At 50.2% G+C, this 16,998-nt stretch overlaps 1 long non-coding RNA gene across 8 annotated transcripts in view; it reads left to right on the forward strand.

The window, feature by feature from the left end:
• Positions 1-16,998, forward strand: part of LOC106506943 (uncharacterized) — a 525,822-nt gene that overhangs the window by 485,148 nt on the left and 23,676 nt on the right. For all 8 annotated transcript variants that reach the window (XR_014835278.1, XR_014835279.1, XR_014835275.1 and 5 more), the window contains one exon: positions 1,289-1,374. This is a non-coding gene — a long non-coding RNA (uncharacterized LOC106506943). The remainder of the gene's footprint in view (positions 1-1,288; positions 1,375-16,998) is intronic.

Genomic DNA, 16,998 nt, shown 5'->3' on the forward strand with positions numbered 1-16,998 from the left:
CTGGGAACTCTACCGCTCAGAGTCTTTCTTTCAGCACTACTTACGCTCACACCCCAAAATACATGCGAGGAAGTTACCAGCCTCATCTGTCATGTTGAAAAATTAGCAGCACCGTAATTATCTAATAATAGGGCCGTGATAAGGGAATGGTTAAAGAAATCAAGGTGTATCCATACTGTGGCATCCTTGGCCGTTAATAATGAGCAAAAGGTTTCTCTAGATGGTCAGAGTCTGGGTTTTTGCAGAAACAGACTCTAAGACAAGCATTAGAGTGCAAATTCTTTATTCAAGAGGTGGAGGGGAGTTCCCAACGTGGCTCAGTGGTAACGAGCCTGACTAGCATCCATGAGGACACGGGTGTGATCCCTGGCCCCATTCAGTGGGTTAGGGATCCGGTGTTGCCGTGAGCTGGGGTGTAGGTCACAGAAGAGGCTCGGATCCTGTGTTGCTGTAGCTGTGACGTAGGCCGGCAGCTGCAGCTCCAATTTGACCCCTCGCCTGAGAACCTCCATGTGCCGCCGGTGCGGCCCTAAAAAGACAGAAAAAAAATTTTTTAAAATAAAATTTAAAAAAAAGAGGTGGAGGAAACACAGGAGGGGTGGGGGCAGAAGATAGAGGGGAGTGGGGCAGGGAGGCCGGGATGGGAAGGCAGCCAATAAGAGGTATGTTCTCAAGCTGGTTACCACTGGGAGCAACTGGGGCTCATTTGTGCAGGGCAGTTCTAGGAAATGCCTCAGCGCTATGGCGCACGGGAGCTGGCAGAATTTGATGCTAACTCCTGAGATTCCTTGGTTGAGGGCTGCTCCCTGGGCAGTTAATTCCCTGGCACTTCCAGCCAGCCTTCCCTGCTTTTGGCAGGGCATTGGGAAAGCACTGGAGCCCAGAGACGTGGACCCTGGCAGTTAGAAGGCACACCAGGAAGTGGGAAGACTCCGCGGATACAGCCGGCCGGGTACCGACAGCAAACCAAATATAAGCTTGTCGTGGGGTTTCTCCTGACACATTTAAGTGCGTGTGTGTGCATATGTGGGCGGGGAGGGGGGGGTGGAGGGCTCTGCAAGATGTGATTGCATTTTTATTATTAAAATGTCTGTGTGCACATGTGTGCGTTTCCGGCTGCACCTTTACATGTGTAGTTTTTTTAAAGAAATGAAAAAGGAAATATAGACACCAAGCCAATTAGAAGCCGAGGCAGGAATCTCTCTTAGCGTAGTCTGAATTTTTCCCAACAAGAGTTAATTTTGTAATTAGTAATTATGATTGTAATTATTATTATTTTTAATGACAGGGAAATTCAAGAAATCGAATGCATCATCTCTGAGGGGAAAAGGAGATAAAGGTCCAGAACCCATCCAAACGCTTCGTTCGGACCAGGTAAGTTTCAGAATTGAGAGGTTTTCGGTATTAGAAAGGTTAAGACCTGTAGAAAGCATGTCTTATGAAATATCTCCTGGCAGGTAATCGGACACATTAATATAATATTGCTGTGCTGAAAATATCGCACAAAGTGGGATAAATAACGACTCTCAAAAGCCTCCCATCAGCTCAAACCAGGTGCTGCTGCCAAATACATTTGGGTGAAACTTAGACAAAACCTTTGGGTTTCTGTTGCAGATAAGGGATTGTGGCTCGGTAGTAAGGAGAATTTCCAAAACTAGAGCCAGTGTGACAGGGGCGAGAAGGTGGAGGTTACTAAGCATTTGCAAAATAATACAGCAGTGGGACCCTTCTGCCCAGCTCCTACCCAGGGCACAGTGACCAGCAGGGGGCCACCGGGGCCCCCCACTTCCTGATAAAGTACCCATGTCGCCTTAGAGCCCCTCTTGGTGTTACAATCGAAACATTATGGGCAGTTGAATTGTCCTGGGGAATCTTATAAAAATGCAGATTCTGATGCAGTGGGTCTGGGATGGGGCCCGGTCATCTGCATTTGTAACACGGTTCGATGCTGCTGGTCTGTGGATGGCACTTTGAATAGCGATGCCGTAGAGTCGATTCGATCGAACCAAAGTGGATCTCCATATACTTCCACCCATCGGTCATGACGGTCACAGGGAGTGTGTCCAGTTGCCCTCTAACTCATCAGGTTGTGATCAAGGGCCAGCAGGGAGAAAGTGACTGGGCAGGGTGGTGGGACTCAGAGGGGGAAAGACCATCCTCCTTTGCGAGCATGAAGACTTGAGTGATGGAGCGATCAGGACTGGAGAGCAAATAAGAGCTTCCTGAGAGCGGAACAAAGGAGCAGATACCCGCATGTGACTGCTTAATGTCCTCCTGTTGCTCTTGGACCCTATGATGGCCTGTGAAGAGCCCCAGGGCTGGCCTGGCAGAGGAAGAGAGCCACCCGAGCCAAGATACCAGCTGGACGGACCCATAAATGAGCCCAGCTCAGACCCGAAGGAGCCACTGGCCAAGCCACAGACGAGTGAGCGATCATAAATGGCCATCCTTTAGAGCACTCAGTCTTGGGGTCGTTGGTTAAAAAACAACCACTCACCGAGACAGGTGCCACAAGCTCTTGAATAGCAACGTTCTCACCATCTTACCCCAGGGGGATGGCACTGAAGAAGGAACCCAAATTGATGCAGAAAATACCAGCCCCCCCAGCCCTGTGGTCCCTCCCCCTAAATTTCCACCCTCAGCCTCCGATTTTTCCCATCTCTCAGCTACGTACATACCTCCTCCAGGGACACAGAGGGAAGCCCTGGGGGACCTCTCCGTTCCTCGCCCTGTGGGCAGAGGGTAGGAATAGCGAGCGGTCGCAAGGGACGGCCACACGCGCTGCGTGAGCTGGGAGAGGCGTGGGGGTGGAGGAAGACGCAGCCCTTGGGGCTAGTTGATGCCTTTAAAACATGCAGACGTACAGAGAGAACGAACGAGGCTTTTCTATTATAAAATATGTGCTTAGCATATTTATGTAATAGTTTCACCACGTGCAGTGAATTGAGTTCCTGCATTAGGGAAGGAGCTTTGCATCGCTGCTTCGGACACACTTTGGCGGGTCCACAGCCTCTGTGCAGGTGGTCCGTATGCACCAAAGAACCCCTGGTGGCTTGTGGGGGGCGGGGGGGGTGGCCTGGCCACAGGCCGTGCCTGGTTTTTTAGCTTCACTTTGAGAATCTCTCCTAGGTTGTCCCCCATGAAAAACACACATGAGGGTGTTTCGTGCAGGGAGCCCCCTTCAGGGCGCTGGTGGGGGTGGCGGCTGTTTGCTGGGAGCAGCCCCCAGAAAGATGGGGTGCTGGAAACATGGGAAGATGGCCGCTGGGATCCCGAGGGTCTGGCCTGGTGGGGCTTCAGGATGGAGTAAGATGCTACGAGATGTGGGGTTCCAGTGCCATGTGGCCCATCCCCCCTTTCTCCCCACAAAAGCCCCTTCCATTTTCTTCTGACTCTTTTCTCCCCTTCTCTCCCTCCTTCTCTCTCAATCTCTTTCCCCTTAACTTTTTCTATCTTAATTGGCCATAACATGGAAGTGAAATTCTTTTTATTATCTACTATATTTATTGAATACAGTTTTATGTTCCTCGCTCTTAATTTTTAAAGTGGATGAGCTGAACACTTTATGGTTTTCTTTCAGAAAATTTTATATCGCAGCGGTAGGCATTAGGGCTGTTCACAAATAGTCAGTTTGGGCTCATGCCTGGGTGGGACACCCGCTCTTACTTGGGGGTTACCTCTCTGTGTGGGACTTCTTTGGCCCAGTTAAATGTGAGCGCTCCCTGGGGAGGGGGGGGCGTGGAGCCTTGACAATCAGCACCTTGCTCTCCTCCTGCTGCTGCGGTGATGGGGTAGCTGAGGTGGGAGGTGAAAACTTTCTCAGCCTGGGGATCTGAGTGACTGCGGGGGGCATGGAACTTGAATCAGGAGGAAGCTGTTTTATATTAAGCCACTGCATGTGTTACCGCAGCCTCATCTGACTTATTCTGACTGAAGCAGTTATTGTACCTCGCTTGACAGTCTTTTGTTTTATTGCTTTTTAGGCCTGCACCTGTGGCACATGGAGGTTCCCAGGCTAGGGGTCGAATCGGAGCTGTTGCTGCCGGCCTACACCACAGCCACAGCAATTCGAGATCTGAGCCGCATCTGCGACCCACACCACAGCTCACGGCAACGCCGGATCCTTAACCCACTGAGCGAGGCCAGGGATCGAACCCGCATATCCTCATGGATACCAGTCAGGTTTGTTACCGCTTAGCCGTGATGGGAACTTCTGACAATCTTCTCTAATAAGAAATCATTTACGTGATGCTAAAATCATTATCTGTGTCAATTTTTTTCACCTCTGCGGGGGCGGGGGGTCAGGATTCCTTTGAGAATCTGATAAAACGATGAGCACCCTCCCCACTCCCACCCCCACCCCGGGGAATGGACACGTGACATTTTGCATATAGTCACAGGCACTGGTTCCCTCCAGAGTACAAAAGCCCTCTCCAGTCTGGGAAGCAGACGCTGGATCCTCACTGCTCCTGCTGGGCATGCGGGCTGGAGTGCCAGCATCGAGCCTGCTTTCCTCCTGGTCCTCGCCTCTGCCTGCACATCGCAGGCACAGCATCCTGACGGTTCTAGCGGCGCCCTAATGACAGAAGCTGCCCATCATTTCCATTGCTGGATCCGCGGCAATCACTGCAATGTAGATCATGAGGTTTCCATGGAAGTTTCCTAGGGTTGGAATGCACTTCTTCAGGGATGTCCTTGGCAGCAGACAGGGCTTTGGACACTTCTGGGGCCACATCTCAGACACCCCCCGCCCCCGGTCAAGGTAGAACTCAACATAAAGACTGGCAGGGCGTGGAGGGGTTCGGCAGAATGCAGTGGCAAAGCACTTGACCATGACCCCGCAGGCTCGTCCTGGTGGGTTTCTCTGGGCCGAGAGCACTTCCTTGATCTGTGCCACTCGCCCTACATCTGGAAGAATGCCTTTTTTCACTCCAACACACGTGACACCTTTTGGCCTTTCTGAATGTCAGTTTCGTCATTTGCACAGCTTCAATCGCTGACTGAAAAAAATTCACTTGCAAGATGGTTGTTCAGAACTGGGAACGACGTCCCCCATGAAAACAGCCTATAAAATTGTGGTCAGTCTCCTTAGACAAATCCCCGAAGTCTACCAGAGGCAGCTGAGGACTACAAATTTTGGAAGCCTAAATGTAGGAGTCTGTGCAGTGTGACAGAAGAGAGGGAATCTGCCTTCTTTTTTTTCCCCTTTTTTAGGGCCGCACCTGCGGCATATGGAAGATCCCAGGCTGGGGATCTAATCAGAGCTACAGCTGCCGGCCTACACCACAGACAAGGTAACATAGGATCTGAGCCCCATCTCTTGGCAATGTGGGATCCTTAACCCCCTGAGGGAGGCCAAGGATCGAACCCACACCCTCACAGACACTATGTCAGGGTCTTAATCCACTGAGCCACAGCGGGAACTCTGGTATCTGCCTTCTTATCCATTTTCAATTTCTCATCTCCCTCCCTTCATCCAGAGCCTCGGTCCCTGTAAGCCTCTTCCCATCCCCAAGGCACGCTATTCCTAAAATCACCCCTCTTTCTCCAAACTTTACTGTCTCAGCATAGCTGAACCCAAAAAGGTATTCAGAGGAAAGCCATTTTCTTGGACTAATTCTCACTAAAATGTGAAGGGCTGGGAACTCCTTCATCCTCTTGGAAGTGTTGCTGTTTTTAAGAAGATAAATCTCAGGGAGTTCCTGTTGTAGCTTGGTGGTTAATGAATCTGACTAGCATCCATGAGGACACAGGTTCGATCCCTGGCCTTGCTCAGTGGGTCAAGGATCTGGTGTTGCCGTGAGCTGTGGTGTAGGTCACAGACACGGCTCAGATCTGGCGTGGCTGTGGCTCTGGCGTAGGCTGGTGGCTACAGCTCCAATTCGACCCCTAGCCTGGGAACCTCCATATGCCATGGGTGCGGCCCGAAAAAGACCAAAAAAAAAAAGACAAATCTCAGAAATCCAGTCGGATGCCAGATTGGTAGCCTGTGTTTCAAAGGAAAAGAAAAACTGTCAAGAGCAGTGAAGAATCGTTTTTCTGGGAGTTCATCTCCTGGGATCAAATCCGCAACACACAGCTCTTAATTGTTATAGCTTCTTTCCATCTTTCCACCAGTCCGCACAATCTCTAAAACAAAAGTATTTTTCACATTCACTCCTAAGGTCACCATATTGAGGTCTCGTGTGCCTGCGTGCGTGTGTTTGTGTGTGTGTGTGTGTGTGTGTGGCTGAGGGGGCAAGGCAGGAAAGGAAAAGCAGCAGCTAATGGCAACTGTGGGTAAATCCAGGGCCCGTTTAACCTGAGGATAGCCTAGAATAGGAGTGATGATGCCTTCTCCGTGCCAACTTCACCCAGAATCTCCCAGAGCTATAGCACCAGGAACTATGTCTGGTCACTTGTGATGGAGCACGATAATGTGAGAAAAAAGAATGTATACCTGTATGTGTGACTGGGTCACCTTGCTGTGCAGTAGAAAATTGACAGAACGCTATAAACCAGCTATAATGGAAAAAAATAAAAACCATTATTAAAAAAAAAAAAAAAAGAATCTCCCAGAACAAGTGAGTGGCATTGTCTGCAAAGCAATCTGGCATCTTGGGAAAGGAAAGCCCTTATTTGAGGGAGTGGGTGGTCGGGGGTGGGAAGCATAGATTTTTCATTCCTCAAAAACCACTCACAGAATATAAAATTAGTCGCAGCCCCTTGACAGTGGGAACAGCAGTCAAATTCACAGGGCGGCTCATTTTGCCTAAAAACACAGCTTTCTGTGCCACCGGGCTGTGTCCAGACTTCTGACAGGTGACGCAGGCCTCGTGTGCTTCCATGGGTTGCGCTCCCCAGTAAGAGGCTCGGTGTTGAAAACCGATTTCCTCTGTCCCTTCCCTCATTCAGCAGCTTTGTCTGCGAGACTGGGGACAGGCGAGTTGGTGTATTTCGAGGGAGCAAATAATTAGTTCTTTGGAATCTCGTTTTAGATTTTAATTCCTAGTCTTGGAGCCAAACTCTAGGAGCAGAAATTTCTCTGTTGCTGGAGGGACTCAGTTCCGGCACACTAAAAAAAGGCCCTGCTTCGGAGGCATTTTTTCCATGCATGAATCAAATTATTCCAGCTGGGTTTTACCAACACGTAGGCAATCAAAACCTACTTTAACTTGCTATTTTGTTCTTTATTTACTAGTTCTATAAATACGGTGATGGGTGAGCTTCGATACTGGCCGGGGGGAGGGGGCGGGCGGGAAAAGCGGCAGCTGTCAGCAGCCATGGGTCACGTGGAGGGCCGTCCAGGGTTGGCGGGGAGACTGGCCGCCATCGCCCCATCTGCGGTGGATGCAGCTCCTGCCCGCTCAAGTCTCGGGCCGGCGAGTGTGGCCACCCGTCCTCCCTTTGCCAGACCCGAGCAGAGCGCCTCGGCCTCCCTCCCTTCCTTCCCGGGGTGCTGAGGCCCACCCGACTGGGCAGAAAGGGCGTCCAAGCCTGGCAAGGAAATAAGAATCAAATGCTATTCAAATCCAGGGGGCCAGGCGGACATGTACAAGCGGCAGACAATTTCAGTCCACGCGGCTGCATCTAGAAGTGGCATCGGGAGCAGGAGAAGGAACTTAAGATGAGGGGTTGGCCTTTGGTGGCCTTCAGCTCTGATAGCTGATGATGTGGTGAATTATCCTTGCGCGCCAGGCCCCAGCGGATAAACGGGGATTAAGGGGTGAAGCGCCAGGGAGGCAGATTCTGACTCAGCATAGGACAAATTTGATCAAGATTAGAGTTGTCTAAAAGGAACTGGGCTGCCTTAGGGGCAGCAGGTGCCCTGTCTCTGCAGGGTTGTTGTTTTTTTTTTTTTTTTTTTTTTTTCTCAAGCACGGGGTGACCCTGAGGAGGGGCTGTGGGGAGAGGACTCAAAGCTCCGAAGAACAACGTTTGTTTGGTGGCAGCTAATGTCATCTCTGCCTCCAGGAGGCAAACTTCCAAAGCATATGCGCATGCTCCTCGGGCTCCATGACCTCTGTCCTCCTCCATCAAGGTCACCAATCCTTCTGCCCTTGGGGACCAGTGACCCTCCCCTTAGAGCCAGCATGGCCCCCCAACCTGAAGCAGCGAGGAGGCCACAAAGTCTCAAAGACAAGATTCCGAGGGTGGCAAAGAGTTGCGCTGAAGAAGAGAAACGTGGAAAGCCACATATATACCGTGACAAACACCATGATATCTGAGGCTCAGGCTCCTGAGGACCCCTGAGGAGTTACCTCTCAACAATCCGAACCTCACCATGCAAATTATCCTCTTGCTCTTGCTCCTGCTCCTCCTCCCAGAACTGGCTGGCTCAAGCCCCTGGAGGCCTGCAGGAGCCCTGGCCCAGGAACTTGCATATCCCCTAGCTGCGACAAACAAGTTGAGAGAGCGCGTCTTTAAAGAAAGCGGAAGTGAACCTAGAGCTTGGTGGAAGTGGAGATTACTATGCAAAGTGTTTCTGCACCTAACACACAAAGCCTAAGATGCCGTTATGGAGAAAAAGAAAAAGAAAAAACCCCAGCCTGCTCCTTCCCGTCCATCACCTGCCCCATCCCTGCGAGAGGTGGACTTTGGAATTCCTGCCAAAAAGGCTAAAGGTTGTTCTGGCATCTTCTCTTCCCCAACCTCTAAGGCCCGTGACCCTCACCAGGGTTCCCGCTAATCTCTCCCCAGTCTCCTCGGTCTTGATCAGCGGAAATTTGATGAAGCTTGGAGGATGCCACTTCCCCTTTTTAACGGTTTTTCGGGTTACCCACCGCCAGGCAAGACAGAGCCCAGCCCTCTTAGCCACAGCCCCCCCCCACCCCCGCCCCGGCAGCCTCATTCTGCAGCCCCACCCACTTCCACGGGCCCGTTCCACTGAGCACTGGCCTCCCAACACTTCCCCCTTCAGGCCTTGGAGCTAGTTTTTGCTTCCACTTCAAATGCCTTTCTTTCTAGAGCTGGGGGTCCTGCTGGCCTCATCAGCTCATCCAACTCAGAAGCCAAGGGATGTCATGGCCACGACGCTGCAAGTCTTATTTCCATTCAGGCCTTTAGATCCCTTGAAAGATGCCTTCAAGACCTTGGAGTGTTTAATCATCCACCCTGAGGGATTTACTGTGCTTCTCTAAAAATAGAAGCTCGCCCAAATTTGACCCAGCCACTGGGAGCAGAGCAAGGCCTCCCAGGGGGTGGGGTTCTCCCCCAGCCACACAGGGAGGGTTGTTAAAGGGCAAGAGTCCTGGCAGATCACGTGTTTGAGCCCAGCAGTGGGGATGCCAGTTCTGGGCACCAGTCCCTGGAAAACTCAGTCTCACTTATACGGTTTGGAAGTCTCAGAATTTTATAATCACTCAGAGATCAAACCACATAATTTCAGTCGTAATTACTTGAAGAGGAAAAAAATCCTTGAACCTCAGAGGCAATAAAACCTCAGTGACCTGCAAAATGCAGAGACAGCTGTGGGCAGCAGGGCAGCCTGGAGGAGCAGATAGAATGCTGCCCTGTGGTGGGGAGTGAACCAGTCAAAGATAACAACTGCAAGAATTTTATGGGAAAGGGAGGTGTCTATGTGCCCCTGGAATTATCACCCAAACCCTTGACTCCTCTTCCTACCATCTAACCTTTAGCTGCTAACAAACTCCTACTCACCATCCCTGCCCCACTTGGAATGCCCTCTCCTCCGAGAAATCTGCCCAGATTCACTTCCCTTTTCCTGTCCTCCAACTTGGTGGCTTTCATAGGGCCTTCCCTGCCTCCAACTCTGTGCAATAAGCATCCCATCAAACAGCCCTCGCCCTCCAACCTCTTGCCTCCAAAACTCGCCATGGGCTTTGCTTCCCCAACAGCTCACTCACGTTTCTAGTTTTCTGTGCCAGCCCTTTGATAAAAGCCAGTTCTCCTGGTGAGAGAGAATCTCCTGGTGACCTAGCAGTTAAGGATTCAGCATTGTCGCTGCTGTGGCTTGGGTTCAATCCCTGACCCAGGAACTTCCACATGCTAAGGGGAAAAAAAAAAAAAAAAAAAAAAAGCCAATTCACCTTCTCAGTTGTTGTCTGCTTTGGACTAGGTACTTTCTTTCCAGAACGAACTTGTCCCAGCCCGGGCAGAGGCTCAATTCCTTTTGCTTTGTGCCCTGCAGCTGTGGGCCAGCTCGGCTGCTCCCACACATGGTCCTGGCTCCCAGCATTGAAGCCTGGGCACGGGTCCAAGGATCTTGGTTGCATCATGCAGGAGGGTAGACATCCCAGCATTCCTACCTCCATGCTTCTGCTGCCCATGTGCCCTCCATCTCCTGCTTAGCACCTTCTTGAATCTTTGTCCATCTCTGTCGCAAATCTGTGCTTCTCAATGTCTCTTTTATCTTTCTGCACCTCTCCAGAACTTCATGTGGGGCCTGACACCTAATAGGTTGGGATAGATAATATTGTTTGTCCATCGTTCTTTCTTTATTCCTTGTCTCTGACACTGTTTCTAGTGGACAGAATGTATCTCTGCATCCTCAGACTAGGAGCTCGGCCATAGGAATCGCTTTAGCCCATAGAATGTGGGTGCAAGTGACAGTGTGTCCATCAGAAGCTAAAGCTTTAAGCTTCCGCCAGCCCTCTTGAAGCTTCTGTCTTCCATTATGAAAAGCGCATGCCCCAGGTAGCCACTGTTTCTTTAGCCTGGGTCTCAGAATGAATCCATGTGCGGCAAACATGAACCCCAACTCAAGCCTAGACTCAAATCTAGCCCAGCTTGAACCGTAGCCAACCTCCAGGTCTGCAGGTGGTATATAAACATGTGCAGTTGAAAATCACTGAGATTGGAGGGGCTGTTTGTTACACAACATGATCGCACCAAAAAAAAATGAAGACACAGTCCCTAAGGACACTTGAGGGATAAACCAAGGGAGAACCAGTGAGTGAAAGCAAAACTCACTCTCTCGAGAGAGAGCTCAGCCCCAAATAGAGTTCGCAGTAACTCAGTGGTTCTCCAGATGTGCTCCCCAGACCAGCAGCATCTGCGTCACCTGGGAACTTTCCTGAAATGCAAATCCTGCGACCTTACCCTGGACCTACTGAAATAGAAACTCTAGGGGGTGGGGCCGAACAGCCTGTGTTTTCACAAGTCCTGCAAGTGACACTTAGGTCTGAGAACCACTTCAGTAACTGCTGAAATAGAACCATTTATTTCCTTAAAGGCAAACACTCCAGAATTTGAAATGATGGAGCCCAATTAACCAAATGCCTTGACTGTCTCCAACACCATCATCCCATCTAATCTCAGGTGTCCTGAGGCACTCCATCCAAGCACGGAATTTTTTTAGTCCAGTGGCTTTCTACTCTAACTGCATAATAGAATCTCCCGGAAGCTTTTAAAAATCCCTACGCCCAGGGCACACCCAGACCAATGAAAACAGAATTTCGGGGTAAGACCCAAGCATCAGGATTTTTTTCAAGCTTTCCCAGCTTATTTTAATGGGCACCCAAGGTTGAGAAAGACCTTTCCCTTTTTGAGGGACCCGAGCTAGCGCAGCACTGGCCCCTCTGTTGTGCCTGCTCTCACTCTCCACAGGGCCAAGCACTGTGCGTATCTTCCCTGACACAGCTCTTAAGAGTCTAAAGGCTTGTAGGAGTTCCATGAGGATGCAGGTTTGAGCCACCCTGTCCTAACGACAGGGATTAAACCATGTCCAGGTGCCCAGGCTGCCCGCCCTGCTCAGAGATCAAGGTGCTAATGGCCTTCCGGCAGCCCGGGCCTTGAGTCCTAAGCCAGTCTGTCACTTGGTCAGCCTCATCCTTTCATTAAGTATTTTTGCATCCTTCCCCCAGTCTTTAAATAACACAAAGAGGGCTCCAATACTTCTGGAAGTTGTCCTGATGGCTGGCAGGTCCTGAAAATAGGTTGGGATTGATTGATTGTGGTTATAACCAGCAGGCCCCACCGTGAGCGCCCCCGGCCCATGCATAATATAAAATAGACAAACAGCAGACAGGGAACAAAGCCAAGACTGTGGCTCTTTACTTTGATTTGTGATCAGCTCTTTTGAAATCCCCCCGTATTTGGAAGACTGAGAATGAAAATGATCCTACTTCACAGCCCTGGGCTCTCTCAGGGTCCCCAGACCTCTGGGGCCGAGGAGACAGATGCAGACAACGTATATGCAATGCTCGAGCCTTTGGCAGGGGCGAAGCTGAGTGAAAGCAGTGGAAGGCAGGAGGCAATTTGATGCTTTTGTGAAATTAAGGCAGGGATCGGTATAGGTGATCACCTTCCAGGAAGCATCACTGATAATCATTTTCTTTTTAATGAATTAAGACATGGGAGGGATAGAAAATGCCTCTTGATGGAAAACCTGGGTCACTGATGACATTGCTGAGCCACTGAATTACCCGACCCCGAGTACTGACGGGGCTTCTTAAAATGTAAGAGAATCCATTTTTCTTAGTATTTAAAAAAGGAACAAAAATGCCCCTTGAAGGATTGCAAATGCTCTTAAAGTCCCGAGGTATTTTTAAAGGGTATTTCCATGTAGAAATATAGGCATTTTATTTCCTAAAGTATAAATACTTGAAAAAAAAAAAATCCCAGAACGTCACTGTGAATAAATTGGAAAGGGACAGAAATCACTGTCTTAGTCTGGGTCCCTCCAACCCCCACCCCTGCCCCCAGCAGGCCTTGGGACCAGCTTTTGCGTGTAAATAGTTTACTTGGGGGAATATCTCAGGGAGCATTGCAGGTGGTGGGGGAGCAAAACAGGGAGAGGAAGATGGGCAGCTGAGCATGACCAGCATCCATGAGGATGAAGGTTGGATCCCTGGCCCTGCTCGGTGGGTTAAGGATCCAGTGTTGCTGTGAGCTGTGGCAGTGTAGGTGGTGGATGCAGCTCAGATCTGGTGTTGCTGTGGCTGTGGCTGTGGTTGCAGCTCTAATTCGACCCCTAGCCTGGGAACTTCCATATGCTGTGGGTGCAGGCCCTAGAAAGTTAAAAAAAAAAAATGTGCTTTACTGAGCAGTGGGGAGAACCAGGCCAAATCCCAGGGCACCGGGTGAAGGATTAGGGTTTTGTTTTTTTTTTTAAATTTCCAAGCCATCCTGAATCAATAGGTTTTCCCTCTGATACTTTTGAACAGACTAGAAAAGTGAATCACTAGAAAAAATTTAAAACTTACAAAATACAAGCCACAATTAAAAAAACAGTGTGAGACCCATAACTAGGCTATGAAATTACTACAGAAGGTTCCAAATGCTTACTCTCAATATTGTTACTTTTTTTGCAAACCAGTGAGAGACAGTTCCCAAACTGGCACTAATCCAAGGACCGCCCTTTGCACCCATGTCTTAGAGGTTGCCCACGTGAAGGCGGAGGGAGCTGGGTATTGATGTACCACGGCATCGGCTGAGGCTTGCTCCCAGGAGAAGGCAGGCACCAATTCTCTCTCACTGTGTGCGCGGGCCCAGCAAAAGCCCTTGGACAAAGAGATGCAGCAGTGCTGGCACCTGGAAGGGCAAAGAGCATATGAGATGGTCAGGGCTGGAATTCCCATGGTGGCTCAGTGGGTTAAGAATCCAGCTAGTATCCGTGAGGACGCAGGTTCAATCCCTGGCCTTGATCAGTGGGTTTAAGGATCCGGGGTTGCCGTGAGCTGCGGTGTAGGTCACGGATGAGGCTCGGATCCCGCGTTGCTGTGACTGTGGTGTAGGCCGGCAGCTGTAGCTCTGATTCAACCCCTAGCCTGGGAATCTCCATATGCCGAGAGTGCAGCCCTAAAAAGCCAAAAAAGAAAAAAAGATAATAAATAAAGAAAGAAGTGGTAAGGGCCAAAGGTCTATGGTGGGGCAGCCACAGCATTCTGGATTCATGTAGCAGGAAGGGACGGCGAAGCCATCAGGCCAGCCCCCCTTCTCCTTCGCTGGCCCCCTGGCATGCTCAGATGTCATCGAGTCACACCGCTGCCAGGACTAGGGGAGAGGGCGCTTGCCTACCTTGGTCTTCTAGACCTCTGCCTGCTAGTCCCTGGCAGCAGAGGGACAACTGCCAACTGGGAGACAAGTGTGTGTCATCGGCAGCAGGGCCAACCTGGTAAGGGTGAGGCCTGGCCGAACTCTCTACCCGCCCACCTGCTGGGGCCTGGAGGAAAGGGCCTCGGCTTAGCACAAAGCCGGGGCCAGACCGCAGATCGCCTGGCTGAACCCACCGCCTGACCCTCTGAGGCTCTGTCTCCTCATCCAGAAAATGGAAACGCTAACCTGTGCCCTACTTACCTCACAGGCCTGTTGTGAGGATCAAGTGAGATAAACAAGTGGAAGGAGTTTTTGAAAAATTTCAAGTCCCCTCGAGCTGTTGACCCTGCGAGGCACTCGTGATCCGCAGCTGAGTTGTCCTGACGCCCTCAGCTCGCAGAAGACAGACCCCAAATCAACAGTGATTTGAAAAGACCTCTGATTAAATTCAACATGGGATCTTGAGGGGGATCCTGGATCAGAAAACGAATACTATAAAGCACGTGATTGAGGCCAAAAGCACTATTGGAATTAGGCCTGTAGGGTGAATAACAGTTGTCTCAATGTCCAATGTCCTGAATTTGACCATTGTCCTGTAGTTATACAGAAGAATGGCCATGTTCCTAAGAGGTGTGTGCGGAAGTATTTCGGATTAAAATATCATGATGTCTTCAACTCGCTCTGAGGTGGTTCAGCCATAACAGTAACAAGAGCGCACATATATGCATGTGTGTGGATTGACCCAGAGAGAGACTTCAGTGTAAAAAGTGAAGGATTATTGACTCCTAATGACTTATGTATATAGGAATTTATAATACTGTTCTCGGTAACTTTTTTGTAAACTTGATTTTTTTTTTCCCAAATAAAAAGAGTTTAAATAGGAGTTCCCATCACGGCTCAGTGGTTAACGAATCCGACTAGGAACCATGAGGTTGTGCGTTTGATCCCTGACCTCGTTCAGTGGGTTAAGGATCTGGCGTTGCGGTGAGCTGTGGTGTAGGTCACAGATGCAGCTCGGATCGGCGTTGCTGTGGCTGTGGTGTAGGCCGGCGGCTACGTCTCCGATTCGACCCCTAGCCTGGGAACCTCTATATGCCACAGGAGCGGCCCTAGAAAAGACAAAAAAAAGAAAAAGATTTTAAATAAATAAATAGATGGGTAGATAGACAGGTTATCTCCTTCCTCAAAAAAGTCTCTGACTCTCTGAGCCACTCGAGACATTGTCCTAACACTGGAAACTTCCTGGTTCCCCCATTCACAGGTTGCTGATGCATAATCAACACAGATGCCTAACAAACCTGGTGATCTGCTTCCTCAGCCCAGAATAGAATTAGAAATAAAAGGTAGAAGGAAGAAACGGCAGACCTAATAACAACAGAAGTCATAGTTGACATTTGGATATCAAGAGATGGGACTTAAAAAAAAAAAAAAACCCACAAGGCAGACACGCCGCTGCAAAGCCTTAGTGCTGTCAGAACATCAGGATGCTGAAGCCTAGAGCTGGGAAGGTCTTCATTTCACAGGAAAGGAGGTGAGGGTGTGAACGATCAAAGGCCAGCCAGTCGGCGACAGAGCACAAAGTCATAAATACTTTGGGTGCTCTCTTTTCCCTGCTCTATGTTGAGCCTCCAAAAAAAGGAGTCATTCAGTATCTCTGTTCAGGAAGACAGGGAAACACAGATATCAAGAATAGTTGAGGGAGTTCCCTGGTGGCTCAGTGGGTTAAGGATCTGGTGTTGTCCCTGCTGTGGCTCAGATTCAGTCCCTGGCCCAGGAACTCCCGCATGCCTTGGGTGTGGCCGAAAAAAGGAGGGCAGAAGAACCTATCACGATGGAGTACAAAGGGATTATTATTATTATTTTTTTGTCTTTTTAGGGCCGTACCCACAGCATATGGAGGTTCCCAGGCTAGGGGTCCAATTGGAGCTACAGCCGCCGACCTACAGCACAGCCACAGCAACTCGGGATCCGAGCCGCTTGTGACCTACACCACAGCTCACGGCAACGCTGGATCCTTAATCCACTGAGTGAGGCCGGGGATGGACCCTGCATCCTCATGGATAGTAGTCAGATCCGTTTCCGCTGCGCCACGAAGGGATTATTTTCCACTTCTTCCCTTTTTGTGCCCCCAATTCCAGGTTAGTGTTCTTGCTCCCTCAATCGTACCTCACTGGACCCTCCATCCAGTCAACCCCCATCCCCCACAGAAGAAGAAAAATCCCGGAGCGCTCATTTGGGAGTGTAGACGCTGAAGTTGTACAGACCTGGATTTGAATCCTGACCAGGGCCAGGGCTAGGGTGAGCCATACAAGGTGACCAGGGGCGACATTTAAGGATGGGCCCTTGCTTGACCCTGAGTCCTCACTTGTCTCACCCTAGTCCAGACCCCGATCCCGACTGCCGCCAGCTGTCTATCCAGTTTCTTTAACTGGAAAAAAGGAATAATACCTGCTTTAAAGGTACGGATCATATGAAGGGGTGCTACGGTGCTAGATTCATAGCAAATGCTCGATGAAGTTTATCTGTTGTTATACTTGAACCCAAACCAGGTTGATTTTTGCTGGCAGTGAGACTGTTGGAAACTTAGGTGGCCCTGAGCAAAAATTCCCGGAGCCCACACCTCTTCTCCCTCCCACCCCACCCAGCTCTACCCCAGTTCCAGCCACGTGATCAGCCCATCCAGTCACCTGATGAGCCTTCTCCTCCGCATCCCCTGAGTTTGCGGCAAAAATGTTGACGCTGGATTCCTTTGGCCATGAGGGACACAGTGCAGCCCACCTTCCCAATTCAGAGACTTGACTCTCAAGGTCAGCCTTGCCGTCTGCTTGGGGCAGGAGGTCTTCTGCCAGCCTTGGGAGGGGAGAGGGATCAAACGAATCAATAAGATGACCCCCAAGATTCTCTTCATTGGAAAGCCAGAGGGAGCCCCGCAGAGAGAGATGAATGAAATGATTCAGAGCTTTAGAGACATAGTCCAGAATAGACCAGTGTTTTCTCCCCAGAGTGGAAGTCTAAGCCCCC

The sequence above is a fragment of the Sus scrofa genome, chromosome X (genome assembly GCF_054392235.1).
Source record: "Sus scrofa isolate SSC_HxYL_T2T_F1_AM1 chromosome X, Sscrofa_HxYL_maternal_Yorkshire_Landrace_v2.0, whole genome shotgun sequence".
Taxonomy (NCBI): domain Eukaryota; kingdom Metazoa; phylum Chordata; class Mammalia; order Artiodactyla; family Suidae; genus Sus; species Sus scrofa.